At 48.7% G+C, this 24,616-nt stretch overlaps 1 protein-coding gene and 1 long non-coding RNA gene across 2 annotated transcripts in view; one reads left to right on the top strand and one right to left on the bottom strand.

Annotated features, from left to right (window-relative positions):
- Window positions 1-24,616, bottom strand: part of SYCP1 (synaptonemal complex protein 1) — a 1,049,791-nt gene that overhangs the window by 684,174 nt on the left and 341,001 nt on the right. The window lies entirely within an intron of this gene.
- Window positions 1,522-9,457, top strand: LOC135051176 (uncharacterized). The gene is made up of 3 exons (XR_010242097.1): window positions 1,522-1,710; window positions 8,766-8,872; window positions 9,324-9,457. It is a non-coding gene; the product is annotated as an uncharacterized LOC135051176 (long non-coding RNA).

Here is a 24,616-nt window from a genome sequence, read left to right as displayed (position 1 = left end):
GCCTCTGCTGCAGCCCTTGAAGTCTTCTTTCTTCTTTAAAAAAATCTCTTTTCAGGGCTGCTGGAGCAGCCCTGCCTGTTAGTGTCCTGCCTTCAGGGCACCAATTTACAAACTGAGCTCCTGTACACGGAGGCGGGGTTATAGAGGAGGCGGCCCTGAGCATCTTGGGAACAGTCAAAGCTTTTAGCCTGTTGGTGCCTCGGATCAAGATCCTACTTTACACCCCAATGTTATTCCCTGTGGAACACCAGTGTACCCCGCTGCAGAAAAATTCAATAAAGAACGATCCTAGTGCCAAATATTTAGTATAGAGACTATCCTAGTGAGATACATTCAGTACAGAGACCATACTAATGGTAGATATTCAATACAGAGGCTATGACATACAACAAAGGGGGTTCATCGTAGCTGTGCTAAATTTAGCACAACTACAATCATTTACACTGACATGCGGGGGGACGCCCAGTACAGGGCTAGTCCACCCCGCATGTCAGTGCCCCCCCCCCCCCCCCTCCCCCACGGGCAGAAGTGAAAAGGCATCGCACAGCGGTGATGCCTTTGCACTTCAAGAGTAGCTTCTGACCAGTGCAGCTTTAGCGTGCTGGCCGGGAGCTACTCGTTGTTCCTCGGCCCGCAACGGCTGCGTGTGACTTCACGCAGCCGCCGTGGCCCGCCCCCCCAGCGATCTGACCACACCTGCGTTGGCCGGGCCGCGCCGCCGTCCAGCCCCCTCCCTCCCAGCGACCACCTCTGCCTCAGAGGCGATCGCCAGGCAACGACGGCTGACATGCGCAGTTCCGACCCGATCGCTACGCTGCGAGAAACTGCAGCGATCGATCAGGTCGGAATGACCCCCAAAGTGAGAATCCATGTGACCACAATACAGAGATCCTTTACATGACTAACATAGGACACAGAGAGCAGCCACTATCGCCATACAATAGATCGCATCAACATAACTGCCATAGAGTACACTTACCTTATGACCTGTGTACTACCACTCATATTTACTTGCTGATCCTTGTGTACAAACATTCTTTGCAGATCCCTGTATACTCCCAATTAACTGCTGACCCATGCACTCACTTTACTACACAAACATTTTCACTTTATGCCCCTTATGTACTCATACTCACCTGACACTGTCTTCATAGCATACTTGCCTACCTGACCCTCTCCATGAGGGAGAAAATGCTCTGTTCCTGGACTTTCCTGGTAATGTATGATTGCCATCACCTGTGGTGAAATACCTTTCTTATCAATTAACTAGCTCACCACAGGTGATGGCAATCATACATTACCAGGAAAGTCTAGGAACAGAGCATTTTCTCCCTCATGGAGAGGGTCAGGTAGGCAAGTATGCTTCATAGTCCCTGAGTTGATCCTGTGATAACCTATGTGCTCTACATGAACTGCAGCTTTGTGAAGCCTTTCACCACTATACAGTAGCTGCACTAGACAAGGACTGGGGCATGGTATTACTATACACTGCAAAGCAGGAAGGAACTTAATAGTCTCTCTGGCTAAGGGTGGGGCATGCTGGGTAGGTGATAATTGTAGTCTATTAGTAAGTGTAGGGCAGCCTATCCGAGTAAAATTACACAGTGACCTCAGTGACATGGACAGCTAGTATCACTTGCTTACTCCAATGAGTCCTGCACCTCCAAATGCTATAATGCATCACCACCTACTCTCTCTGCATCCCTCCAGGTGACTCCCACCTACATCATATATACAGGTTGAGTATCCCTTATCCAAAATGCTTGGGACCAGAAGTATTTTGGATATCGGATTTTTCCGTATTTTGGAATAATTGCATACCATAATGAGATATCATGGCGATGGGACCCAAGTCTAAGCACAGAATGCATTTATGTTTCATATACACCTTATACACACAGCCTGAAGGTCATTTTAGCCAATATTTTTAATAACTTTGTGCATTAAATAAAGTGTGTATACATTCACACAATTCATTTATGTTTCATATATACCTTATACACACAGCCTGAAGGTCATTTAATACAATATTTTTAATAATTTTGTGTATTAAACAAAGTTTGTGTACACTGAGCCATCAGAAAACAAAGGTTTCACTATCTCAGCCTAACTCAAAAAAATCCGTATTTTGGAATATTCCGTATTTCGGAATATTTGGATATGGGATACTCAACCTGTATATGAGTTCCAGACTGTTTGGTTCTGCAAAACTATCTCTGTTTTGGATATCAAAAGTTGTTTTATATTTTTCTGCATATTTTATGTCATATGTATAAATGTTTATTTTTGTGAATAAATTATCACTGCTTAGAACATAGGTGTCAAACTCGTGGCCCCGGCCGCCTACTTTTGCGGCCCGCGGGTTGCGCGCTGACCTGAGAAGGGCTAAAGCGGACTATTGATATTTTAATTAAGGCGCCGGTTCCTGAACCAATCAGAGCTCGCGGACCGGCACCTGCGGCACTTGATTGGCTGCCGGACCGCAAGCTTTCATTGGCTCACGAAACGGCACCTGATTCCGCTCACAGGGCCGCGCGGAGGAGACAGGGAGACACTCGGCGTCTGACTGACACCAGCAGCCAGGCGCAGCGTGTTCGGAGGAGGCGACACTGCTCTACCAATAAACAGTGTGAGCACACTGCTGGGGGCTAAATATACATGGCCAATAACAAGTAATATAAATAGTATTATTATTAATTATTAAATAGCATTATTACTACATAGAGAGAGGCCCGCATTTTATATATGAGGGGAATAACAGCTCCTGGCACACTCAGAAAGATAGTAGTTTCTCTGTGTGCCAGGAGCTGTTATTCACCTTCATATATAAAATACAGTCCTCTCTCCCCTATATAGTAATAACAATACTTATTTATTTTATATAAAATGTACCGAGGGGGTAAATGTGTTATCTGGCACCATGGGGGCATATGTGTTATCTGGCACCGAGGGGGCATATGTGTTATCTGGCACTGTGGAGGGATGTGTGTTATTTGGCACCGTGGGGGCAATTATATGTATCAGGCACTGCTGGTGGTGATATACTGTATAAGGGGGAATAACAGCCCCTGGCACACACTGATATATGGTAGTATAATTATTATTATTATTATTATTATTATTATTATTATTTTCTCTGACGTCCTAAGTGGATGCTGGGGACTCCGTCAGGACCATGGGGATTAGCGGCTCCGCAGGAGACAGGGCACAAAACTAAAGCTTTAGGATCAGGTGGTGTGTACTGGCTCCTCCCCCTATGACCCTCCTCCAAGCCTCAGTTAGGTTTTTGTGCCCGTCCGAGCAGGGTGCAATCTAGGTGGCTCTCTTAAGGAGCTGCTTAGAAAAAGTTTTTAGGTTTCTTATTTTCAGTGAGTCCTGCTGGCAACAGGCTCACTGCATCGAGGGACTTAGGGGAGAGAAGTTCAACTCACCTGCGTGCAGGATGGATTGGCTTCTTAGGCTACTGGACACCATTAGCTCCAGAGGGAGTCGGAACACAGGTCTCACCCTGGGGTTCGTCCCGGAGCCGCGCCGCCGACCCCCCTTGCAGATGCTGAAGATTGAAGGTCCAGAAACAGGCGGCAGAAGGCTTTTCAGTCTTCATGAAGGTAGCGCACAGCACTGCAGCTGTGCGCCATTGTTGTCACACACTTCACACCAACGGTCACGGAGGGTGCAGGGCGTTGCTGGGGGCGCCCTGGGCAGCAATGTATAATACCTTATTCTGGCTAAAAATACATCACATATAGCCCCTGGAGACTATATGGATGTATTTAACCCCTGCCAGGTCTCAGAAAAACGGGAGAAGAAGCCCGCCGAAAAGGGGGCGGGGCCTATTCTCCTCAGCACACAGCGCCATTTTCCCTCACAGAAAGGCTGGTGGGAAGGCTCCCAGGCTCTCCCCTGCACTGCACTACAGAAACAGGGTTAAAACAGAGAGGGGGGGCACTTATTTGGCGATATGTATATATATATATTAAAATGCTATAAGGGAAAAACACTTATATAAAGGTTGTCCCTGTATAATATAGCGTTTTTGGTGTGTGCTGGCAAACTCTCCCTCTGTCTCCCCAAAGGGCTAGTGGGGTCCTGTCCTCTATCAGAGCATTCCCTGTGTGTGTGCTGTGTGTCGGTACTTGTGTGTCGACATGTATGAGGACGATGTTGGTGAGGAGGCGGAGCAATTGCCGGTAATGGTGATGTCACTCTCTAGGGAGTCGACACCGGAATGGATGGCTTATTTAAGGAATTACGTGATAATGTCAACACGCTGCAAGGTCGGTTGACGACATGAGACGGCCGGCAAACCAATTAGTACCTGTCCAGGCGTCTAAAACACCGTCAGGGGCGTTAAAACGTCCTTTTACCTCAGTCGGTCGACACAGACACGGACACTGACTCCAGTGTCGACGGTGAAGAAACAAACGTATTTTCCTTTAGGGCCACACGTTACTTGTTAAGGGCAATGAAGGAGATGTTACATATTTCTGATACTACAAATACCACAAAAAAGGGTATTATGTGGAGTGTGAAAAAACTACATGTGGTTTTTCCTGAATCAGATAAATTAAATGAAGTGTGTGATGATGCGTGGGTTTCCCCCGATAGAAAATTATTGGCGGTATACCCTTTCCCGCCAGAAGTTATGGCGCGTTGGGAAACACACCTTAGGGTGGATAAGGCGCTCACACGCTTATAAAAACAAGTGGCGTTACCGTCTCCAGATACGGACGCCCTCAAGGAGCCAACTGATAGGAGGTTGGAAAATATCCTAAAAAGTATATACACACATACTGGTGTTATACTGCGACCAGCGATCGCCTCAGCCTGGATGGGCAGCGCTGGGGTGGCTTGGTCGGATTCCCTGACTGGAAATATTGATACCCTTGACAGGGACAGTATTTTATTGACTATAGAGCATTTAAAAGATGCATTTCTATATATGCGAAACTCTGGCATCAAGAGTAAGTGCGATGTCCATATCTGCCAGACGATGTTTATGGACACGACAGTGGTCAGGTTATGCAGATTCCAAACGGCACATGGAAGTATTGCCGTATAAAGGGGAGGAGTTATTTGGGGTCGGTCCATCGGACCTGGTGGCCACGGCAACAGCTAGAAAATCCACCTTTTTTACCCCAAGTCACATCTCAGCAGAAAAAGACATAGTCTTTTCAGCCTCAGTCCTTTCGTCCCCATAATATCTGCCCAGGGATAGAGGTAAGGGAAGAAGACTGCAGCAGGCAGCCCATTCCCAGGAACAGAAGCCTTCCACCGCTTCTGCCAAGTCCTCAGTATGACGCTGGGGCCGTACAAACAGGTGCGGTGGGGGGTCGTCTCAAGAGTTTCAGCACGCAGTGGGCTCACTCGCAAGTGGACCCCTGGATCCTACAAGTAGTATCCCAGGGGTACAGATTGGAAATTCGAGACGTCTCCCCCTCGCAGGTTCCTGAAGTTTGCTTTACCAACGTCTACCTCCGACAGGGAGGCAGTATTGGAAACAATTAACAAGCTGTATTCCCAGCAGGTGATAATCAAAGTACCCCTCCTACAACAAGTAAAGGGGTATTATTCCACACTATATTGTGGTACTGAAGCCAGACGGCTCGGTGAGACCTATTCTAAATGGAGTCACTCAGAGCAGTGATAGCGAACCAGGAAAAAGGGGACTATATGGTGTCCCTGGACATCAAGGATGCTTACCTCCATGTACAAATTTGCCCTTCTCACAAAGGGTACCTCAGGTTCGTGGTACAAAACTGTCACTATCAGTTTCAGACGCTGCCGTTTGGATTGTCCACGGCACCCCGGGTCTTTACCAAGGTAATGGCCGAAATGATGATTCTTCTTCAAAGAAAAGGCGTCTTAATTATCCCTTACTTGGACGATCTCCTGATAAGGGCAAGGTCCAGAGAACAGTTGGAGGTCTGAGTAGCACTATCTCAAGTAGTTCTACGACAGCACGGGTGGATTCTAAATATTCCAAAATCGCAGCTGTCTCCGACGACACGTCTGCTGTCCCTAGGGATGATTCTGGACACAGTCCAGAAAAAGGTGTTTCTCCCGGAGGAGAAAGCCAGGGAGTTATCCGAGCTAGTCAGGAACCTCCAAAAACCAGGAAAAGTGTCAGTGCATCATTGCACAAGGGTCCTGGGAAAAATGGTGGCTTCTTACGAAGCGATTCCATTCGGCAGATTTCACGCAAGAACTTTTCAGTGGGATCTGCTGGACAAATGGTCCGGATCGCATCTTCAGATGCATCAGCGGATAACCCTGTCTCCAAGGACAAGGGTGTCTCTTCTGTGGTGGCTGCAGAGTGCTCATCTACTAAAGTGCCACAGTTATGCATTCAGGACTGGGTCCTGGTGACCACGGATTCCAGCTTGAAAGGCTGGGGAGCAGTCACACAGGGAAAAAATTTCCAGGGAGTGTGATCAAGTCTGGGGACTTCTCTCCGCATAAATATACTGGAGCTAAGAGCAATTTACAATGCTCTAAGCTTAGCAAGACCTCTGCTTCAAGGTCAGCCGGTATTGATCCAGTGGGACAACATCACGGCAGTCGCCCACGTAAACAGACAGGGCGGCACAAGAAGCAGGAGGACAATGGCAGAAACTGCAAGGATTCTTCGCTGGGCGGAAAATCATGTGATAGCACTGTCAGCAGTTTTCATTCCGGGAGTGGACAACTGGGAAGCAGACTTCCTCAGCACGACCTCCACCCGGGAGAGTGGGGACTTCATCGAGAAGTTGTTTCCACATGATTGTGCACCGTTGGGAAAGACCAAAGGTGGACATGATGGCGTCCCGCCTGAACAAAAAACTGGACAGGTATTGCGCCAGGTCAAGAGACCCTCAGGAAATAGCTGTGGACGTTCTGGTAACACCATGGGTGTACCAGTCGGTGTATGTGTTCCCTCCTCTGCTTCTCATACCAAAGGTACTGAGAATTATAAGACGTAGAGGAGTAAGAACTATACTCGTGGCTCCGGATGGGCCAAGAAGGACTTGGTACCCGGAACTTCATGAGATGCTCACAGAGGACTCAGGGCCTCTGCCGATAAGAAGGGACTTGCTTCAGCAAGTACCATGTCTGTTCCAAGACTTACCGCGGGTGCGTTTGACGGCATGGCGGTTGAACGCCGGATCCTAAGGGAAAAAAGGCATTCCGGAAGAGGTCATTCCTACCCTGGTCAAAGCCAGGAAGGAGGTGACCGCACAACATTATCACCACATGTGGCGAAAATATGTTGCGTGGTGTGAGGCCAGGAAGGCCCCACGAAGAAATTTCAACTCGGTCGATTCCTGCATTTCCTGCAAACAGGAGTGTCTATGGGCCTCAAATTGGGGTCCATTAAGGTTAAAATTTCGGCCCTGTCGATTTTCTTCCAGAAAGAATTGGCTTCAGTTCCTGAAGTCCAGAAATTTGACAAGGGAGTACTGCATATACAACCCCCTTTTGTGCCTCCAGTGGCACTGTGGGATCTCAACGTAGTCCTGGGATTCCTCAAATCACGTTGGTTTAAACCGCTCAAATCTGTGGATTTGAAATATCTCACATGGAAAGTGACCATGATGTTGGCCCTGGCCTCGGCCAGGCGAGTGTCAGAATTGGCGGCTTTGTCTCACAAAAGCCCATATCTGATTGTCCATTCGGACAGGGCAGAGCTGCGGACTCGTCCCCAGTTTCTCCCTAAGGTGGTGTCAGCGTTTCATTTGAACCAGCTTATTGTGGTACCTGCGGCTACTAGAGACTTGGAGGACTCCAAGTTGCTAGATGTTGTCAGGGCCCTGAAAATATAGATTTCCAGGACGGCTGGAGTCAGGAAAACTGACTTGCTGTTATCCTGTATGCACCCAAAAAACTGGGTGCTCTTGCTTCTAAGCAGACGATTGCTAGTTGAATGTGTAGTACAATTCAGCTTGCACATTCTGTGGCAGGACTGCCACAGCCAAAATATATAAATGCCCATTCCACAAGGAAGGTGGGCTCATCTTGGGCGACTGCCCGAGGGGTCTCGGCTTTACAACTTTGCCGAGCCGCTACTTGGTCAGAGGCACACCCTGGCTGAGGAGGACCTGGAGTTCTCTCACTCGGTGCTGCAGAGTCATCCGCACTCTCCCGCCCGTTTGGGAGCTTTGGTATAATCCCCATGGTCCTGACGGAGTCCCCAGCATCCACTTAGGACGTCAGAGAAAATAAGATTTTACTTACCGATAAATCTATTTCTCGTAGTCCGTAGTGGATGCTGGGCGCCCATCCCAAGTGCGGATTGTCTGCAATACTTGTACATAGTTATTGTTACAAAAAAAAAAAAAAAATCGGGTTGTTATTGTTGTGAGCCGTCTGTTCAGAGGCTCCTACGTTTGTCATACTGTTAACTGGGTTTAGATCACAAGTTATACGGTGTGATTGGTGTGGCTGGTATGAGTCTTACCCGGGATTCAATATCCTTCCTTATTGTGTACGCTCGTCCGGGCACAGTATCCTAACTGAGGCTTGGAGGAGGGTCATAGGGGGAGGAGCCAGTACACACCACCTGATCCTAAAGCTTTAGTTTTGTGCCCTGTCTCCTGCGGAGCCGCTAATCCCCATGGTCCTGACGGAGTCCCCAGCATCCACTACGGACTACGAGAAATAGATTTATCGGTAAGTAAAATCTTATTATTATTATTATATAGGGGAGAGGGGACCACACAGTTATATATGAAGGGGTATAGCACTGCTGTCAGCTCACACCATGTGGTATTGTTATTATTATATAGAGGAGAGTTACTCTCACTGTGTGCCTGTCTGACCTTGTAGAACAGGAGGAGTCATCTGCGATGCAGATTCTGCATTGAAAAGTAATTGTTAGCTGTCAAGGAAGAAGGTAAAATGGAGGGGACTGGCATATGTGTTATCTGGCACCGTGGGGGCATATGTGTTATCTGGCACCGAGGGGGCATATGTGTTATCTGGCACTGAGGGGGCATATGTGTTATCTGGCACGAGGGGGCAAATGTGTTATCTGGCACCGAGGAGGCAAATGTGATATCTGGCACCGAGGGGGGATGTGTGTAATTTGGCACCGTGATGGCAATTATGTGTATCAGGCACTGCCGGTGGTGATATATTGTATAAGGGGGAATAACAGCCCCTGGCACACACTGATATATGTTATTATTATTATTATTATTATTATTATTATTACTACATATAAGACTCTTTCTTTTTTGCGGCCCACACAAGACCTTGATTATTCAGCCCAGTTGGGATTTTGAGTTTGACATGCCTGGCTTAGAACGTTCTGAATCACAGTATATTTTCTTTTTCTCTTCTAGGTAAATTTTGTGGAGATCCAACTAATTAAGAAATCTGACTGTATCCGAAAAAGAACATTGGTGCCATTATTATTTGTACTGCAAACCAGAAGGCTTTTAAAGTATATTTTTAGAACTCATAATTCAATATTTGTCTGCATTTTTATATATAAATATAAGCTAAAAATATTGCTTGCATAAGTATTCAATCCCAGTGCTGTGTATGCTCCAATTTTCCTTAAATGAAAGATATTGCATTAACAGCTGTCTCTCATTTAGCCTCTACCTGTGAATCATTAAAAAAGATAATCTTTTAAAGATATTAGACCCCTAAATCAGAGGTTCCCAAAGGCGGTCCTCAAGGCACCCCAACAGTCCAGGTTTTAGGTATATCGACGGCTTAGCACAGATGGTTAAATTAAATTGACTAAGGTGCTAATTAAGTCACCTGTGGCCAAGCATGGATACATTTAAAACCAGGACCGTTGTGGTGCCTTGAGAACCACGTTTGGGAACCTCTGCCCTTAATCAAATAACATTGGTAGACTGTAAATCTGAAGACATCAAATGAAGACCAAAGAGCATTCTAAGCATATAGACATTCACTATATAGGAAAAGGCCTCAAAATAATATCCAGGATCCAAATTATGTCAATTATGGGAATGCGAAAAAGAGGGGGACTTGGACTGCATATCTTATTATTAAAGATATCAAGAGGTGCTAGCATGCTGAGGCTTCTAATACTATGCTGAAGGAAGAGATATGCAGATGCATACTCTAAGTACTAAGAACAGTGGCCCTCATTCCGAGTTGTTCGCTCGGTAAAAATCTTCGCATCGCAGCGATTTTCCGCTTAATGCGCATGCGCAATGTTCGCACTGCGACTGCGCCAAGTAAATTTGCTATGCAGTTAGGAATTTTACTCACGGCTTTTTCATCGTTCTGGCGATCGTAATGTGATTGACAGGAAATGGGTGTTACTGGGCGGAAACAGGCCGTTTTATGGGCGTGTGGGGAAAAACGCTACCGTTTCCGGAAAAAACGCAGGAGTGGCCGGAGAAACGGAAGAGTGTCTGGGCAAACGCTGGGTGTGTTTGTGACGTCAAACCAGGAACGACAAGCACTGAACTGATCGCAGATGCCGAGTAAGTCTGGAGCTACTCAGAAACTGCTACGAGGTGTGTAATCGCAATATTGCGAATACATCGTTCGCAATTTTAAGATGCTAAGATTCACTCCCAGTAGGCGGCGGCTTAGCATGAGCAAATCTGCTAAAATCCGCTTGCGAGCGACCAACTCGGAATGACCTCCAGTGATAGTAAAAATAAGATTTTAAACCTACCGGTAAATCTTTTTCTCCTAGTCCGTAGAGGATGCTCGGGACTCCGTAAGGACCATGGGGTATAGACGGGCTCCGCAGGAGACATGGGCACTATAAAGAACTTTAGATGGGTGTGCACTGGCTCCTCCATCTATGCCCCTCCTCCAGACCTCAGTTAGAGAAACTGCCCAGAGGAGACGGACAGTACGAGGAAAATAAGAATTTACTTACCGATAATTCTATTTCTCGTAGTCCGTAGTGGATGCTGGGAACTCCGTAAGGACCATGGGGAATAGCGGCTCCGCAGGAGACTGGGCACAAAAGTAAAGCTTTAGGACTACTTGGTGTGCACTGGCTCCTCCCCCTATGACCCTCCTCCAAGCCTCAGTTAGGATACTGTGCCCGGACGAGCGTACACAATAAGGAAGGATTTATGAATCCCGGGTAAGACTCATACCAGCCACACCAATCACACCGTACAACTTGTGATCTGAACCCAGTTAACAGCATGATAACAGAGGAGCCTCTGGATAGATGGCTCACAACAATAACCCGATTTAGTTAACAATAACTATGTACAAGTATTGCAGACAATCCGCACTTGGGATGGGCGCCCAGCATCCACTACGGACTACGAGAAATAGAATTATCGGTAAGTAAATTCTTATTTTCTCTGACGTCCTAGTGGATGCTGGGAACTCCGTAAGGACCATGGGGATTATACCAAAGCTCCCAAAAGGGCGGGAGAGTGCGGATGACTCTGCAGCACCGAATGAGAGAACTCCAGGTCCTCCTCAGCCAGGGTATCAAATTTGTAGAATTTAGCAAACGTGTTTTCCCCTGACCAAGTAGCTGCTCGGCAAAGTTGTAAAGCCGAGACCCCTCGGGCAGCCGCCCAAGATGAGCCCACCTTCCTTGCGGAATGGGCTTTTACAGATTTTGGCTGTGGCAGGCCTGCCACAGAATGTGCAAGCTGAATTGTATTACAAATCCAACGAGCAATAGTCTGCTTAGAAGCAGGAGCACCCAGCTTGTTGGGTGCATACAGGATAAACAGTGAGTCAGATTTTCTGACTCCAGCCGTCCTGGAAACAATAAGAATTTACTTACCGATAATTCTATTTCTCATAGTCCATAGTGGATGCTGGGGACTCCGAAAGGACCATGGGGAATAGCGGCTCCGCAGGAGACTGGGCACAAAGTAAAAGCTTTAGGACTAGCTGGTGTGCACTGGCTCCTCCCCCTATGACCCTCCTCCAAGCCTCAGTTAGGATACTGTGCCCGGACGAGCGTACACAATAAGGAAGGATTTTGAATCCCGGGTAAGACTCATTACCAGCCACACCAATCACACCGTACAACTTGTGATCTGAACCCAGTTAACAGCATGATAACAGAAGGAGCCTCTGAAAAGATGGCTCACAACAACAATAACCCGATTTTTGTAACAATAACTATGTACAAGTAATGCAGACAATCCGCACTTGGGATGGGCGCCCAGCATCCACTACGGACTATGAGAAATAGAATTATCGGTAAGTAAATTCTTATTTTCTCTAACGTCCTAGTGGATGCTGGGGACTCCGAAAGGACCATGGGGATTATACCAAAGCTCCCAAACGGGCGGGAGAGTGCGGATGACTCTGCAGCACCGAATGAGAGAACTCCAGGTCCTCCTCAGCCAGGGTATCAAATTTGTAGAATTTAGCAAACGTGTTTGCCCCTGACCAAGTAGCTGCTCGGCAAAGTTGTAAAGCCGAGACCCCTCGGGCAGCCGCCCAAGATGAGCCCACTTTCCGTGTGGAATGGGCTTTTATAGATTTTGGCTGTGGCAGGCCTGCCACAGAATGTGCAAGCTGAATTGTACTACAAATCCAACGAGCAATCGTCTGCTTAGAAGCAGGAGCACCCAGCTTGTTGGGTGCATACAGGATAAACAGCGAGTCAGATTTTCTGACTCCAGCCGTCCTGGAAACATATATTTTCAGGGCCCTGACTACGTCCAGCAACTTGGAATCCTCCAAGTCCCTAGTAGCCGCAGGCACCACGATAGGTTGGTTTAAGTGAAATGCTGAAACCACCTTAGGGAGAAATTGAGGACGAGTCCTCAATTCTGCCCTGTCCGTATGAAAAATTAGGTAAGGGCTTTTATAGGATAAAGCCGCCAATTCTGATACACGCCTGGCTGAAGCCAGGGCTAACAGCATTACCACTTTCCAAGTGAGATACTTCAAGTCCACAGTGGTGAGTGGTTCAAACCAATGTGATTTTAGGAATCCCAACACTACATTGAGATCCCAAGGTGCCACTGGAGGCACAAAAGGAGGCTGTATATGCAGTACTCCCTTGACAAACGTCTGAACTTCAGGTACAGAAGCTAGTTCTTTTTGGAAGAATATCGACAGGGCCGAAATTTGAACCTTAATGGACCCTAATTTGAGGCCCATAGACAGTCCTGTTTGCAGGAAATGCAGGAATCGACCTAGTTGAAATTCCTCCGTAGGGGCCTTCCTGGCCTCGCACCACGCTACATATTTACGCCAAATACGGTGATAATGTTGTACGGTTACATCCTTCCTGGCTTTGATCAGGGTAGGGATGACTTCATCCGGAATGCCTTTTTCCTTCAGGATCCGGCGTTCAACCGCCATGCCGTCAAACGCAGCCGCGGTAAGTCTTGGAACAGACATGGTCCCTGCTGGAGCAGGTCCTGTCTTAGAGGTAGAGGCCACGGGTCTTCCGTGAGCATCTCTTGAATTTCCGGGTACCAAGTCCTTCTTGGCCAATCCGGAGCCACGAGTATAGTCTTTACTCCTCTCCTTCTTATGATTCTCAGTACTTTTGGTATGAGAGGAAGAGGAGGGAACACATACACTGACCGGTACACCCACGGTGTTACCAGAGCGTCCACAGCTATTGCCTGAGGGTCCCTTGACCTGGAACAATATCTGTCCAGTTTTTTGTTGAGGCGAGACGCCATCATGTCCACCTTTGGTTTTTCCCAACGGTTTACAATCATGTGGAAGACTTCCGGGTGAAGTCCCCACTCCCCCGGGTGAAGATCGTGTCTGCTGAGGAAGTCTGCTTCCCAGTTGTCCACTCCCGGAATGAACACTGCTGACAGTGCTATCACATGATTTTCCGCCCAGCGAAGAATCCTTGCCACTTCCGTCATTGCCCTCCTGCTTCTTGTGCCGCCCTGTCTGTTTACGCGGGCGACTGCCGTGATGTTGTCCGACTGGATCAATACTGGCTGACCCTGAAGCAGAGGCCTTGCCTGACTTAGGGCATTGTAAATGGCCCTTAGTTCCAGGATATTTATGTGAAGTGACGTTTCCATGCTTGACCACAAGCCCTGGAAATTTTTTCCCTGTGTGACTGCTCCCCAGCCTCTCAGGCTGGCATCCATGGTCACCAGGACCCAATCCTGAATGCCGAATCTGCGGCCCTCTAGGAGATGAGCACTCTGTAACCACCACAGGAGAGACACCCTTGTCCTTGGAGACAGGGTTATCCGCTGATGCATTTGAAGATGCGATCCGGACCATTTGTCTAGCAGATCCAACTGAAAAGTTCTTGCGTGGAATCTGCCGAATGGAATCGCTTCGTAAGAAGCCACCATCTTTCCCAGGACCCTTGTGCACTGATGCACTGACACCTGGCCTGGTCTTAGGAGTTTCCTGACTAGGTCGGATAACTCCCTGGCTTTCTCTTCCGGGAGAAACACCTTTTTCTGTACTGTGTCCAGAATCATCCCTAGGAACAGCAGACGTGTCGTCGGAATCAGCTGCGATTTTGGAATATTTAGAATCCATCCGTGCTGTCGTAGTACTATTTGCGATAGTGCTACTCCGACCTCTAACTGTTCTCTGGACCGTGCCCTTATCAGGAGATCGTCCAAGTAAGGGATAATTAAGACGCCTTTTCTTCGAAGAAGAATCATCATTTCGGCCATTACCTTGGTAAAGACCCGGGGTGCCGTGAACAATCCAAACGGCAGCGTCTGAAACTGATAGTGACAGTTCTGTACCACAAACCTGAGGTACCCTTGGTGAGAAGGGCAAATTGGGACATGGAGGTAAGCATCCTTGATGTCCAGAGACACCATGTAGTCCCCTTCTTCCAGGTTCGCTATCACAGCTCTGAGTGACTCCATCTTGAACTTGAACCTTTTTATGTAAGTGTTCAAGGTTTTCAGATTTAAAATGGGTCTCACCGAGCCGTCCGGCTTCGGTACCACAAACAGCGTGGAGTAATACCCCTTTCCCTGTTGTAGGAGGGGTACCTTGATTATCACTTGCTGGGAATACAGCTTGTGAATGGTTTCCAATACCGCCTCCCTGTCGGGGGTAGACGTTGGTAAAGCAGACTTCAAGAACCGGCGAGGGGGAGACGTCTCGAATTCCAATTTGTACCCCTGAGATACTACCTGCAGGATCCAGGGGTCCACTTGCGAGTGAGCCCACTGCGCGCTGAAATTCTTGAGACGGGCCCCCACCGTGCCTGAGTCCGCTTGTAAGGCCCCAGCGTCATGCTGAGGACTTGGCAGAAGCGGGGGAGCGCTTCTGGTCGTGGGAAGAAGCTGTCTGTTGTAGTCTTTTTCCCCTTCCTCTGCCCCGGGGCAGATATGAGTGGCCTTTTGCCCGCTTGCCCTTATGGGGACGAAAGGACTGAGCCTGAAAAGGCGGTATCTTTTTCTGCTGCGAGGTGACTTGGGGTAAAAAGGTGGATTTCCCAGCCGTTGCCGTGGCCACCAGGTCCGATAGACCGCCCCCAAATAACTCCTCCCCTTTATACGGCAATACTTCCATATGCCGTTTGGAATCCGCATCCCCTGACCACTGTCGCGTCCATAATCCTCTTCTGGCAGAAATGGACATCGCACTTACTCTTGATGCCAGAGTGCAAATGTCTCTCTGTGCATCTCGCATATATAGGAATGTATCCTTTAAATGCTCTATAGTCAATAATATATTGTCCCTGTCCAGGGTATCAATATTTTCAGTCAGGGAATCCGACCAAGCCACCCCAGCACTGCACATCCAGGCTGAGGCGATTGCTGGTCGCAGTATAACACCAGTATGTGTGTATATACTTTTAAGGAAATTTTCCAGCCTCCTATCTGCTGGCTCCTTATCGGCGGCCGTTTCTGGAGACGGTAACGCCACTTGTTTTGATAAGCGTGTGAGCGCCTTATCCACCCTAGGGGGTGTTTCCCAACGAGCCCTAACCTCTGGTGGGAAGGGATATAGTGCCAATAATTTTTTAGAAATTAGCAGTTTTCTGTCGGGGGTAACCCACGCTTCATAGACACTTCATTCAATTCATCTGATTCAGGAAAAACTACGGGTAGTTTTTTCACACCCCACATAATACCCCTTTTTGTGGTACTTGCAGTATCAGAGATGTGCAAAACCTCCTTCATTGCCGTGATCATGTAACGTGTGGCCCTACTGGAAAATACGTTTGTTTCTTCACCGTCGACACTGGAGTCAGTGTCTGTGTCTGGGTCCGTGTCAACCCACTGAGGTAATGGGCGTTTAATAGCCCCTGACGGTGTTTGAGACGCCTGGACAGGCACTAACTGAGCTGCCGGCTGTCTCATGTCGTCAACAGTTTTCTGTAACGTGCCGACACTGTCACGTAATTCCTTAATTACGGCCATCCATTCAGGTGTCGACTCCCTAGGGGGTGACATCACCATTATAGGCAATTGCTCCGCCTCCACATCATTTTCCTCCTCATACATGTCGACACACACGTACCGACACCCAGCACACACACAGGGAATGCTCTGATAGAGGACAGGACCCACTTAGCCCTTTAGGGAGACAGAGGGAGAGTTTGCCAGCACACACCAGAGCGCTATATATGTATAGGGACAACCTTACAATAAGTGTCTATCCCTTATAGCTGCTTATATCTGTTATTTTGCCAAATAAGTGCCCCCCTCTCTTTTTTACCCTGTTTCTGTAGTTGCAGGATGCAGGGGAGATTCTGGGAGCCTTCCTACCAGCGGAGCTGTGTGGGAAAAATGGCGCTGTGTGCTGAGGAGATAGGCCCCGCCCCCTTCACGGCGGGCTCTTCTCCCGCTTTTTTCTGGAAAACTGGCAGGGGTTAAATACATCCATATAGCCCAGGAGCTATATGTGATGTATTTTTCGCCAACTAAGGTAAATTCATTGCTTCCCAGAACGCCCCCCCCAGCGTCCTGCACCCTCAGTGACCGGAGTGTGAAGTGTGCTGAGAGCAATGGCGCACAGCTGCAGTGCTGTGCGCTACCTTATGAAGACAGGAAAGTCTTCTGCCGCCGATTTATGGACCTCTTCTTGCTTCAGCATCTGTAAGGGGGCCGGCGGCGCGGCTCCGGGACCCATCCATGGCTGGGCCTGTGATCGTCCCTCTGGAGCTAATGTCCAGTAGCCTAAGAAACCCAATCCACTCTGCACGCAGGTGAGTTCGTTTCTCTCCCCTAAGTCCCTCGATGCAGTGAGCCTGTTGCCAGCAGGTCTCACTGAAAATAAAAAACCTATTTAAACTTTTACTCTAAGCAGCTCAGGAGAGCCACCTAGATTGCACCCTTCTCGTTCGGGCACAAAATCTAACTGAGGCTTGGAGGAGGGTCATAGGGGGAGGAGCCAGTGCACACCAGCTAGTCCTAAAGCTTTTACTTTGTGCCCAGTCTCCTGCGGAGCCGCTATTCCCCATGGTCCTTTCGGAGTCCCCAGCATCCACTAGGACGTTAGAGAAATATATTTTAAAGGCCCTGACTACGTCCAACAACTTGGAGTCCTCCAAGTCACTAGTAGCCGCAGGTACCACAATAGGTTGGTTCAGATGAAACACTGAAACCACCTTAGGGAGAAAATGAGGACGAGTCCTCAATTCCGCCCTGTCTGAATGGAAGATCAGATAAGGGCTTTTACAGGATAAAGCCCGCCAATTCTGACACGCGCCTGGCCGAGGCCAGGGCCAACAACATGACCACTTTCCATGTGAGATATTTTAACTCCACGGATTCAAGTGGTTCAAACCAATGTGACTTTAGGAACCCCAAAACTACATTGAGATCCCAAGGTGCCACTGGAGGCACAAAAGGAGGCTGTATATGCAGTACCCCTTTTACAAACGTCTGAACTTCAGGAACTGAAGCTAGTTCTTTCTGGAAGAAAATTGACAGGGCCGAAATTTGAACCTTAATGGACCCCAATTTTAGGCCCATAGACACTCCTGTTTACAGGAAATGCAGGAATCGACCTAGTTGAAATTCCTCCATCGGGGCTTTACTGGCCTCGCACCACGCAACATATTTTCGCCAAATGTGGTGATAATGCTTTGCGGTTACATCCTTCCTGGCTTGATCAGGGTAGGGATGACTTCATCCGGAATGCCTTTTTCCTTCAGGATCCGGCGTTCAACCGCCCTGCCGTCAAACGCAGCCGCGGTAAGTCTTGGAATAGACAGGGTCCTTGCTGGAGCAGGTCCCTTCTTAGAGGTAGAGGCCACGGGTCCTCCGTGAGCATCTCTTGAAGTTCCGGGTACCAAGTCCTTCTTGGCCAATCCGGAGCCACGAGTATAGTTCTTACTCCCCTCCGTCTTATAATTCTCAGTACTTTTGGTATGAGAGGAAGAGGAGGGAACACATACACTGACTGGTACACCCACGGTGTTACCAGAGCGTCCACAGCTATTGCCTGAGGGTCCCTTGACCTGGCGCAATACCTGTCCAATTTTTTGTTTAGGCGGGACGCCATCATGTCCACCTTTGGTTTTTCCCAACGGTTTACAATCATGTGGAAGACTTCTGGGTGAAGTCCCCACTCTCCCGGGTGGAGGTCGTGCCTGCTGAGGAAGTCTGCTTCCCAGTTGTCCACTCCCGGAATGAACACTGCTGACAATGCTATCACATGATTTTCCGCCCAGCGAAAAATCCTTGCAGCTTCTGCCATTGCCCTCCTGCTTCTTGTGCCGCCCTGTCTGTTTACGTGGGCGACTGCCATGATGTTGTCCGACTGGATCAGCACCGGCTGACCTTGAAGCAGAGGTCTTGCTTGGCTTAGGGCATTGTAAATGGCCCTTAGCTCCAAAATATTTATGTGAAGTGATGTCTCCAGGCTTGACCACAAGCCCTGGAAATTCTTCCCTGTGTGACTGCTCCCCAGCCTCGCAGGCTGGCATCCGTGGTCACCAGGACCCAGTCCTGAATGCCGAATCTGCGGCCCTCTCGAAGATGAGCACTTTGCAACCACCACAGGAGAGACACCCTTGTCTTTGGTGACAGGGTTATCCGCTGATGCATCTGAAGATGCGATCCGGACCATTTGTCCAGCAGGTCCCACTGGAAAGTTCTTGCGTGGAATCTGCCGAATGGAATTGCTTCGTAGGAAGCCACCATTTTTCCCAGGACCCTTGTGCACTGATGCACTGACACTTGGCCTGGTTTTAGGAGGTTTCTGACTAGTTCGGATAACTCCCTGGCTTTCTCCTCCGGGAGAAACACCTTTTTCTGGACTGTGTCCAGGATCATCCCTAGGAATAGAAGACGTGTCGTCGGGATCAGCTGCGATTTTGGAATATTGAGAATCCAACCGTGCTGCCGCAACACTACTTGAGATAGTGCTACCCCGACTACCAACTGTTCCCTGGATCTTGCCCTTATCAGGAGATCGTCCAAGTAAGGGATAACTAAAACTCCCTTCCTTCGAAGGAGTATCATCATTTCGGCCATTACTTTGGTAAAGACCCGGGGTGCCGTGGACAAACCAAACGGCAGCGTCTGAAACTGATAGTGACAGTTCTGTACCACAAACCTGAGGTACCCTTGGTGAGAAGGGTAAATTGGGACATGGAGATAAGCATCCTTGATGTCCAGAGACACCATATAATCCCCTTCTTCCAGGTTCGCAATCACCGCTCTGAGTGACTCCATACTGAATTTGAACCTTTGTATGTAAGTGTTCAAGGATTTCAGATTTAAAATAAGTCTCACCGAGCCGTCCGGCTTCGGTACCACAAACAGCGTGGAATAATACCCCTTTCCCTGTTGTAGGAGGGGTACCTTGATTATCACCTGCTGGGAATACAGCTTGTGAATGGCTTCTGCTGCAGCCTTTCTCCTCTCCCTCTGCCACGGGGCAGAAATGAGGAGTCTTTTGCCCGCTTGCCCTTATGGGGCCTAAAGGACTGCGCCTGATAATACGGCGTCTTCTTATGTTGAGAGGCTACCTGGGGTAAAAATGTGGATTTCCCAGCCGTTGCCGTGGCCACCAGGTCTGTTAGACCTACCCCAAATAACTCCTCCCTTTTATAAGGCGATACTTCCATATGCCTTTTGGAATCAGCATTACCTGACCACTGTCTTGTCCATAACCCTCTTCTGGCAGAAATGGACAGCGCACTTACTCTTGATGCCAGTCGGCAAATATCCCTCTGTGCATCACGCATATATAGAAATGCATCTTTTAAATGCTCTATAGTCAGTAATATACTGTCCCTATCTAGGGTATCAATATTGTCAGTCAGGGAATCCGACCAAGCCACCCCAGCACTGCACATCCAGGCTGAGGCGATTGCTGGTCGCAGTATCACACCCGTGTGAGTGTATATAAATTTTTAGGATATTTTCCTGCTTTCTGTCAGCAGGTTCCTTAAGGGCGGCCGTATCCGGGGACGGTAGTGCCACCTGTTTAGACAAGCGTGTGAGCGCTTTATCCACCCTAGGGGGTGTTTCCCAACGTGCCCTATCCTCTGGCGGGAAGGGGTATGATGCTAATAACTTTTTAGGAATTAACAGTTTTTATCGGGGGAAACCCACGCATCATCACACACTTCATTTAATTCCTCAGATGCAGGAAAAACTACAGGCAGTTTTTTCTCACCCAACATAATACCCTTTTTAGTGGTACTGGTATTATCAGAAATATGTAAAACATTTTCCATAGCCTCAATCATGTAACGTGTGGCCCTACTGGAAGTCACATTCGTCTCTTAATCGTCGACTCTGGAGTCAGTATCCGTGTCGGCGTCTGTATCTGCCATCTGAGGTAACGGGCGTTTTAGAGCCCCTGATGGCTTTTGAGACACCTGGACAGGCACAGGCTGAGTAGCCGGCTGTCTCATGTCATCAATCTTTTGTAAAGAGCTGACACTGTCACGTAATTCCTTCCATAAGCTCAGCCACTCAGGTGTCGACTCCCTAGGGGGTGACATCTCCATTACAGGCAATTGCTCCGCCTCCACACCATTTTCCTCCTCATACATGTCGACACAATCGTACCGACACACAGCACACACACAGGGAATGCTCTGATAGAGGACAGGACCCCACTAGCCCTTTGGGGAGACAGAGGGAGAGTATGCCAGCACACACCAGAGCGCTATATATATACAGGGATAACCTTATAGAAGTGTTTTTCCCCTTATAGCTGCTGTTTTATTAATACTGCGCCTAATTAGTGCCCTCCTCTCTTTTTTAACCCCTTTCTGTAGTGTAGTAACTGCAGGGGAGAGCCAGGGGGCTTCCCTCCAACGGAGCTGTGAGAGAAAATGGCGCCAGTGTGCTGAGGATAGGCTCCGCCCCTTTTTCACAGACTTTTCTCCCGCATTTTTATGGATTCTGGCAGGGGTTAAAATACATCCATATAGCCCTGGGGGTTATATGTGATGTATGTTTGCCAGCCAAGGTGTTTTTATTGCTGCTCAGGGCGCCCCCCCCCCCCAGCACCCTGCACCCTCAGTGACTGCAGTGTGAGGTGTGTATGAGGAGCAATGGCGCACAGCTGCAGTGCTGTGCGCTACCTTGGTGAAGACTGATGTCTTCTGCCGCCGATTTTCCGGACCTCTTCTTGCTTCTGGCTCTGTAAGGGGGCCGGCGGCGCGGCTCTGGGACCGGACTCCGAGGCTGGGCCTGTGTTCGGTCCCTCTGGAGCTAATGGTGTCCAGTAGCCAAGAAGCCCAAGCTGGCTGCAAGCAGGCAGGTTCGCTTCTTCTCCCCTTAGTCCCTCGATGCAGTGAGCCTGTTGCCAGCAGGTCTCACTGAAAATAAAAAACATAAAACTAAACTTTCACTAAGAAGCTCAGGAGAGCCCCTAGTGTGCACCCTTCTCGGCCGGGCACAAAAATCTAACTGAGGCTTGGAGGAGGGTCATAGGGGGAGGAGCCAGTGCACACCAGGTAGTCCTAAAGCTTTACTTTTGTGCCCAGTCTCCTGCGGAGCCGCTATTCCCCATGGTCCTTACGGAGTTCCCAGCATCCACTAGGACGTCAGAGAAAGGATTTTTGTTAATCTAAGGGCAAGATTCACACCAGCCCACACCATCCACACCGTATAACCTGGAATATACGCAACCAGTTAACAGTATGAAAAAAACAGCATCAGCCAAAGACTGATCTTAACTGTAACATAACCCTTATGTAAGCAATAACTATATACAAGCCTTGCAGAAATATGTCCGCACTGGGACAGGCGCCCAGCATCCTCTACGGACTAGGAGAAAAAGATTTACTGGTAGGTTTAAAATCTTATTTTCCTTTACGTCCTAGAGGATGCTGGGGACTCCGTAAGGACCATGGGGAATATACCAAAGCTCCCAAACAGGCGGGAGAGTGCGGATGACTCTGCAGCACCGATTGAGCAAACATAAGGTCCTCCTCAGCCAAGGTATCAAACTTGTAGAATTTAGCAAGAGTGTTCGAACCCGACCAAGTCGCCGCTCAGCAAAGCAGTAATGCCGAGACGCCTCGGGCAGCCGCCCAAGAAGAGCCCACCTTCCAAGTGGAATGGGTCTTTACCGAATTTGGTAACGGCAATCCAGCCGTAGAATGAGCCTGTTGAATCGTGTTACAGATACAGCGAGCAATAGTCTGCTTAGAAGCAGGAGCGCCAACCTTGTTGGCTGCATATAGGATAAATAGTGCCTCTGTTTTCCTAACCCGAGCCGTCCTGGCTACATATATTTTTAAGGCCCTGACTACATCAAGGGACTTGGAATCCTCCAAGTCCTTTGTAGCCACAGGTACCACAATAGGTTGGTTCATATGAAACGATGAAACCACCTTAGGCAAAAATTGAGGACGAGTCCTCAATTCTGCTCTATCCACATGGAAAATCAGATAGGGGCTTTTGTGAGACAAAGCCGCCAATTCAGATACCCGCCTTGCAGATGCCAAGGCCAACAACATGACCAGCTTCCAAGTGAGAAATTTTAATTCAACCGTTTGAAGAGGTTCAAACCAGTGGGATTTTAGGAACTGTAACACCACGTTAAGGTCCCATGGTGCCACTGGAGGCACAAAAGGAGGCTGTATGTGCAGCACTCCCTTTACAAAAAAGTCTGGACTTCTGGGAGAGATGCCAATTCCTTCTGAAAGAAAATTGATAGGGCCGAAATCTGTACGTTAATGGAGCCTAATTTTAGGCCCATATCCACTCCTGTCTGTAGAAAGTGGAGAAAACGGCCCAGATGGAAAACTTCCGTAGTAGCATTCTTGGATTCACACCAAGATACATACTTTCTCCAGATACAGTGATAATGTTTCGCCGTCACCTCCTTTCTAGCCTTCATCAGAGTAGGGATGACTTCTTCCGGAATGCCTTTCCCAGCTAGGATTCTGTGTTCAACCGCCATGCCGTCAAACGTAACCGCGGTAAGTCTTGGAACACGCAGGGCCCCGGTTGCAACAGGTCCTCTCTGAGAGGAAGAGGCCACGGATCTTCTGTCAGCATTTCCTGAAGATCGGAATACCAGGCCCTTCGAGGCCAATCTGGAACAATGAGTATTGTCTGCACTCTTTTTCGTCTTATGATTCTCAATATCTTTGAGACGAGTGGAAGAGGAGGGAACACATAGACCGACTGAAACACCCACGGTGTCACCAGGGCGTCCACTGCTACAGCCTGAGGATCCCTTGACCTGGCACAATACGTCCGAAGCTTCTTGTTGAGGCGTGACGCCATCATGTCTGTTTGAGGAAGTCCCCAATGACTTGTTATCTCTGCAAAAACTTCTTGATGAAGTCCCTACTCTCCTGGATGGAGATCGTGTCTGCTGAGGAAGTCTGCTTCCCAGTTGTCCACTCCCGGGATGAAGACTGCTGCCAAAGCGCTTATGTGATTTTCCGCCCAGCGCAGAATCCTGGTGGCTTCCGCCATTGCCACTCTGCTCCTTGTGGCGGTTTACATGAGCCACGGCTGTGACGTTGTCTGATTGAATCAGAACCGGTAGGTCGCGAAGAAGATTCTCCGCTTGACGTAGGCCGTTGTATATGGCCCTCAATTCCAGTACGTTGATGTGTAGACAAGCCTCCTGGCTTGACCATATCCCCTGAAAGTTTCTGCCTTGTGTGACTGCTCCCCATCCTCGGAGGCTCGCGCCCGTGGTTACCAGAACCCAGTCTTGAATGCCGAAACTGTGACCCTCTAGAAGGTGAGCACTCTGCAGCCACCATAGGAGAGACACCCTGGCCCTGGGGGACAGGTTTATTTTCTGATGAATTTGAAGATGGGACCCGGACCACTTGTCCAGAAGGTCCCACTGAAACGTCCTCGCATGAAACCTGCCGAAGGGGATGGCCTCGTAGGTCGCCACCATTTCCCCAGTACTCGAGTGCATTGATGGACTGACACTCTTTTCGGTTTTAGCAGGTCTCTGACCATGTTCTGGAGTTCGTGGGCTTTTTCCATTGGGAGAAAAACCCTCTTTTGTTCCGTGTCCAGAATCATGCCCAAGAAAGATAGCTGAGTTGTTGGAACCAACTGTGACTTTGGTAGATTCAGAATCCAGCCATGTTGCTGCAGCACTCTCAGGGAGAGCGCCACGCTTTTCAGCAACTGATCTCTCGATCTCGCCTTTATCAGGAGATCATCCAAGTACGGGATAATTGTGACTCCCTGCCAATGCAGGAGCACCATCATTTCCGCCATTACTTTGGTGAAAATCCTCGGGGCCATGGAACGCCCAAACGGCAACGTCTGAAACTGGTAATGACAGTCCT

Source organism: Pseudophryne corroboree, chromosome 2, assembly GCF_028390025.1.
Source record: "Pseudophryne corroboree isolate aPseCor3 chromosome 2, aPseCor3.hap2, whole genome shotgun sequence".
Taxonomy (NCBI): domain Eukaryota; kingdom Metazoa; phylum Chordata; class Amphibia; order Anura; family Myobatrachidae; genus Pseudophryne; species Pseudophryne corroboree.
The sequence above is the reverse complement of the archived record's forward strand: the minus strand, read 5'-3'. Positions and strand labels throughout refer to the sequence as shown.